Source organism: Primulina huaijiensis, chromosome 14 (assembly GCF_012295235.1).
Source record: "Primulina huaijiensis isolate GDHJ02 chromosome 14, ASM1229523v2, whole genome shotgun sequence".
Lineage (NCBI taxonomy): Eukaryota > Viridiplantae > Streptophyta > Magnoliopsida > Lamiales > Gesneriaceae > Primulina > Primulina huaijiensis.
In genome coordinates, this window is record NC_133319.1 from 12,655,371 (window position 1) to 12,662,067 (window position 6,697).

The following is a 6,697-nucleotide window of genomic DNA, read 5'->3' on the forward strand; positions in this document are numbered from 1 at the left end:
AAAAAAAAAAAAAAAAAAAAAAAAAAAAAAAAAAAAAAAAAAAAAAAAAAAAAAAAAAAAAAAAAAAAAAAAAAAAAAAAAAAAAAAAAAAAAAAAAAAAAAAAAAAAAAAAAAAAAAAAAAAAAAAAAAAAAAAAAAAAAAAAAAAAAAAAAAAAAAAAAAAAAAAAAAAAAAAAAAAAAAAAAAAAAAAAAAAAAAAAAAAAAAAAAAAAAAAAAAAAAAAAAAAAAAAAAAAAAAAAAAAAAAAAAAAAAAAAAAAAAAAAAAAAAAAAAAAAAAAAAAAAAAAAAAAAAAAAAAAAAAAAAAAAAAAAAAAAAAAAAAAAAAAAAAAAAAAAAAAAAAAAAAAAAAAAAAAAAAAAAAAAAAAAAAAAAAAAAAAAAAAAAAAAAAAAAAAAAAAAAAAAAAAAAAAAAAAAAAAAAAAAAAAAAAAAAAAAAAAAAAAAAAAAAAAAAAAAAAAAAAAAAAAAAAAAAAAAAAAAAAAAAAAAAAAAAAAAAAAAAAAAAAAAAAAAAAAAAAAAAAAAAAAAAAAAAAAAAAAAAAAAAAAAAAAAAAAAAAAAAAAAAAAAAAAAAAAAAAAAAAAAAAAAAAAAAAAAAAAAAAAAAAAAAAAAAAAAAAAAAAAAAAAAAAAAAAAAAAAAAAAAAAAAAAAAAAAAAAAAAAAAAAAAAAAAAAAAAAAAAAAAAAAAAAAAAAAAAAAAAAAAAAAAAAAAAAAAAAAAAAAAAAAAAATAATAAAAAAAAAAAAAAAAAAAAAAAAAAAAAAAAAAAAAAAAAAAAAAAAAAAAAAAAAAAAAAAAAAAAAAAAAAAAAAAAAAAAAAAAAAAAAAAAAAAGATGCCCTCTAAGACAATATTCAATAAATCTTCTCGAGGACAGCTGTATTTGCATAATGGAAAATAAAAATTGTTCACTTTTGAGCACAAATCTTCTTTAATCATAGGAAGTTTCTTGAATCTCGAAACTAGATACACTTGCCTTCAAAAAAATGAGAGATAGTGGAGTAAGTTAAAAATTGTGTACAACATATATAATTTGTAGTAACCATTTGTATTTGTTTAATACAATTGTGCTTTGAAAATGATAAGAGGTTAAAAGTCATAATAACAATGGAGTATAAAAAAAACAAAAGCTGAGAAAATTCTGAAACGGTCAAAAAAAGAACCACAAAAAGAAAATGAACCAGTCCATAAGCACAAAGACAATCAAACATTGGCCACCAAAAAAGGCATATATCTTGTTCATGTCCATATTTACAATAAAAATAATATTTTTGACATAAAAAATAATATTTTTCATGAGTGAGCTAAATAGAAGATCGGTCTCACAAAATTGACTCATGAAACTGTCTCACAAATTTTTTTTGTATTCATACGGTATCAAAACCCACAACAACAACCCACATTTGTACAAGGCAATGCACTCTACTAAGAACAAAGTACCTGATGCAAGGCCTGGGTTTATTGTTTTAAATTACAGTATATTTCTTCTAACAAACCCTAGATCCAAGACGTGAAAGGGAGGGAGATAGACAGATGAGGTAAGTTCATCGATTTAATTGAATTTTTTTAAAAAAAAAAAATGAAGGAAACGTTTTTTAACCAGTTCACCCTATTACTTTTGCAGTTAGAAATTTTATCTTATAATTTATTGCTTCAGCAAATAAATATTACGTACGAAGTAAAATGTCACTTATAATTGGAACTAAAGCATTTTTTAAACACATGAATTCTAAAATAGTATCTTAATTCATATGTTCTATAACCAAAGTTGATTACTATATATTACTTCGTCCTTCGTAACCATCGAGATAATCAATGACAAAGTCCACCAACAAAATTCTGTTAGTTTTGGGAAAAAAATAAATAAATAATACAATAAATCATTATTCAATAGGAAAAAAAATTATTTTTAAATTTTTATTTTTTTCAACATATTAATTAATCTATACACTAAATCATTATTCAATAGATATTAATATTTGATCAGTTAAGTTAAGCAAACAGATTTATTCAATAGGCTAGAAAAAAAAAATACAAACTAGTGATTAAATATACTATGCATGACCAAAATAGTTGAAAATCAAATAAAATCAAACCACGACAATTGTCGCATGCATGAAGTGTTTGTTTTACATTAGCTAAAAGTAATGTATGCTTCAAGTATTACCGTTGTATGTCGAGAAATTCATACTAACAAATAAAAAAAACTATTACAAAATTATGATTTGGAAAAATGATACAATGACACAATACAACAATCAATGTCACACATTACCTAAGAATAAAATTTCACCAAAAAAATTAAATAAAACGAAAATAGAAAAAAATATACAAATTATTGATGCTCAAGAAAGTACAATCCTTGATATTAAATATGATGAGAACATATTTGCATTCATTCAAAGAAAAAGACAAAAAAAATATTTAAAAACTCACAAGCAAAAAGTAGCATATTTAAAATTTAGAGAGGAGAAAGAAAAACATGATGATTGTTTAAAGTTAGTGACATATGAATGATTGGATAGTAAACATATGTGATTGTCATTTTTATATATTGGATTAATTAATTTTGTTTCATATGGAATTGTTATGTTCATTGCACGAGTTCAATTTTCTAGTTAAACGCAAAAAAACACATTTTTTTAGATAAAACCTTTTCAAATTTTAATTAATAATATTTTGTAGTAAAAAAAATTGACTTAGAAAAAGTCAATTCCCCTAAAAAAGTAAAACCCGAAAAGTGGGATTATTTAGAGGAGATTTGCTTTCAAATATTTGACAACATAATTAGATGTGTGTTAACTCGTTTTGAAACTTTTTCTGTAGTCAACGATTCACACAAAAAAAAAAAATTTTGCACTTCTCGGGCTCGCCATTATTTTTTCGAACGAAATTCGGTACAAAACATTTAAAATTTGGAACATATATATGATATTGCATAATAATTTATTTTAGATCTTGTATAAAAGATAAAAAAATTTAATATAAAATAAACAACTACATTAATATACACTTACTAAATTTGTTTGTGTGCTCAAATATCACATATTATTACCCGATCTTAAAGCTTTTACACTGAAATATTATATATCAGTACCACATATTTAATGTTTTATATCAATTTTAATCCAAAAAAACATGTAATTAATACTAAAATCTGTTATACATGCATAGGTACTCAAAAATCTTATATTAGTGTCAGATCTGAAATATTTAGTACTTAAATATTATATATTAATACCATATTTTCAAAATTTTGTACCGAAATTTCATCCGAAAAGCTTGTCATTAATATCAAAATCTGTTATACATGTATGTGTACTCAAAAATCATATATTAGTGTCAGATATAAAACATGTATTTCTGAAATATTATATATTTGTCTCAGATTTTCAATGTTTTATACTGAATTTCATCCGAGAAAACATATATGACCCAGAGAGAGCATAAATATTTTTTGGTTTAATAAGGGACAACAGAAAGAAAGAAAGAAAGAAAAGAAAAAAAAAAAGCGCAAGTTACGATAAAGCCCTTAGTTGCCTGAGTCCCAAGGCACCAACTCCACTCAAAACAATTTTGGGTAACGTCTGGAGGCTGCTCAATTGACCAATTTCAACCGATAGATCTTTCAGTTGATCGGTATTAGAGATGTCAATATGGCGCAAGTTAGATAAAGCCCCCAAGGCCCCTGGCAGCTTGTGGATAAAACGACAATTACTTAAAGACAAAGTTTGCAAATGGAGAATATCACTTATCGAAGAAGGCAACGTGAGAATTGCAGTCCCTGATAGATTAAGTTACCGTAATTGTATCAAATCGCAAATAGAACTAGGCAGCTCGGTGATAGAATAGCCGCTTAAAGATAAAAACCCTCAATCGAAGATCTTGGTACCAAATCAACTAAAATCTTATTGGATAAATAGAAAGGAGGCCAAAAGAGTGAATTTTGGACTGGCATTGGTAAGAATGTTCTCAAACCTTGAACTTGCTGGAAGCCCTCGAATTTACGGAAAACTTCATATTCATGACGCAGGAAAGAAGCATGATGAGTCTTCTTGAGTAATTGGTACTTCTGATTAGTATCCAGTTTCTCATCCAAATGGTAGCATGCCCCTCCTGAAACAAAATGAGCTAAATCGTTTATAAGGTCATGCATCACAAATTTCGAATCACTGGTGATTCTTTGGAAAAAGGATCTTTTTAGTAGCTCATTGAAGTACTCGTGACCCAAGTCTTCCTTTCTTCTTTCCTCATTTGGAAGTTCAAGAAATCCTTCTCCCATCCATAAATATACAAGCTCGTTCTTATCAAATTCATAATCTTTAGGAAAAACCGAGCAATACGCAAATGGATGTTTCAAATGTGGAGGAAGATGGTGATAACTTAATCTTAAAACGGGAGGATATCATTTTCTTTCGGTAAATTCCAAAGCTTGCTATTTAGAACGTCGGTCCATTCTCTTACACTATGTTTAGTGCGTAAAATTACACCAAGTATCTTTGCAGCCAAAGGTAAGCCTTTACATTTGTTTACCAGTCCTTCACCAACTTCTCCTAAATCCGGTCTTTCCTGGAAAGATTTCCGAGCATGTTGGGCCAATAGAGATCGGCAGTGTTCATCTGTTAATAACTTCACGTGGTAGGCAGGTTGAGTGCCCACCCTCGATGCAATAGTTTCATCGCGAGTCGTAACAATAATTTTGCTTCCCGATAACCCAAAGTTGAAAGGACGACATAGTTTGTCCCACTCTTCATACTCCACGTTCCAAACATCATCTAAAACAATAAGGAACTTACTCTTAGATAACTTCTCCATTAATCTCACCAGATACATATTTAAATCCTTGGCTTGACCACTAATCTCAGTCATTAAATCGTAAATTTTTTGGGTGATCTTAAACACATCAAACTCTTCAGAAACACAAGTCCGAGCCCTCACATGAAAATTTTGCTTCACATCTGTATCATTATAAGCCAGCTGGGCCAGAGTAATTTTCCCAATACCACCCATTCCAACAATTGGAATGACACTAAAATTCTCACCGCACGCTTCAACCCCGAGCAACATTTTTTTTTATTGTTTCTCTATCTTCATTTCTCCCACAAACATCTGATTCCACAACCACAAAAGTGCTTTCCGACCTTATTACTCTTGATCGAGTGGATGATGCTCCCACACTTTCCCTCAAATTTAAATCTCTCCTCTGTTTATTAAGGTCATTCAGTTTATTTGTGATGTCCTTTATCTTGGACATCAGCCGATAATTTGATACAAGCGTTCCCGGAGTGAACTTGTTGCAAGTAGGAATCATTTTCCGAAACACACTGATATTATGACGCTGGATCCCCTTTGACCCTTGAATTAAAGCCCTGGTGGTGATCTCATCCAATATATCATCTAATTCATAAGCCAAATCCCTTAGATCATCCAACCATACTTTTACAGATTCCATCGTCAACTGCTTATCTTCAGCATCCACAAGCATGGCTGCGATAAACTCAAAGGATTTATTTAGCTTCATAAAATGGGTATCCATTCTCTCACGGCGGACTAAGGCCATCTGGGCACCGTCGGCCAATTTTTGAAACAGTACATGAAGAAATGCTCCAAGGAATACATCCCCAAAACCATTTTCTTGAATGTTCCTTGGTGGTGATTCAAGAATCACGAAAACCACCATGTTTGCCAAAAAAGAGCAAACACAAATCACTCATCGCAATTGCCTGAGTCTTCTCAAAGAAATAGGGGATTACGTTTACAAGTAGTAAAGACTTGAAACAAATTATATCACACTCAGATCCACAGCCGCTACATACATAGAATCTCTAATCATCAAACAGATTAAGCAACTTCAATCTCATGGATATAATTTTTGAACTCAGACCAAAGAATCAACCATGTAAAGTCACTTTGCAAGTTTAACAAGAACAAATTGGCTATCCCAACTTAAAGAATGATAATAAAAAAATACATGAAATTTTACAACATATCATCAAAGATATCAAACAGCAACATAATTAATTAATCACAAAATATTCAAGAATATTTGCCCTTCCTTTCTCGTTCTTGCGCTTTCTTTCTGCAGCAGGATGATGGCTGTATGCAATTATTGGAGTACTTTTCTTTTTTTTTTCGATAACAGAACATGCACAGCTGTAATTTCAAGTCAACGACAAAATTATTCAAGTCTACGTTTTGGACGTAAGATTGAGTAACAATTCACCAGTTACAAAACTCGAAGATCGAGATTTATTTAGAAGAAATCAGAAAAAAAAAGTCTCTGATAATACCAAGTATATATTTAGTCAAGTGAACCCGGTATCGCCATTTAGCACAATAGAGGATAAATTGAACTTATTCGACATATAGCACAATAGAGGATATTCATAAATTATTGAACTTAATTAAATTATTTTTCGTCCATAACTTTTTTATTTTACATGTCTGACGGTCCAAGAAGAACAATTTCAAGCACAACTATAAGAACAAGAGGAAGAGCAAGAGGTTTGTGTTAGATATTCATATCGGTCGGATAAAATATGTGAGAGTTGCATATATAGACTTTGACAATCATTCCCTTAGAGCTAGCTTTTAGGATTGAGTTATGTTCAAATTCCAATTTTAACATGGTATCAGAGATCAGATTCCACCGTATGTGTTAGAATGTCCATAGTTGAGCCACATGTTCCGCTTATATT

General features: G+C 28.1%; 1 pseudogene; it reads right to left on the reverse strand.

The window, feature by feature from the left end:
• Positions 1 to 3,517: 3,517 nt before the first annotated feature.
• On the reverse strand, positions 3,518 to 6,329 carry LOC140957988 (putative disease resistance RPP13-like protein 1; annotated as a pseudogene).
• Between the last annotated feature and the right edge of the window lie 368 nt (positions 6,330 to 6,697).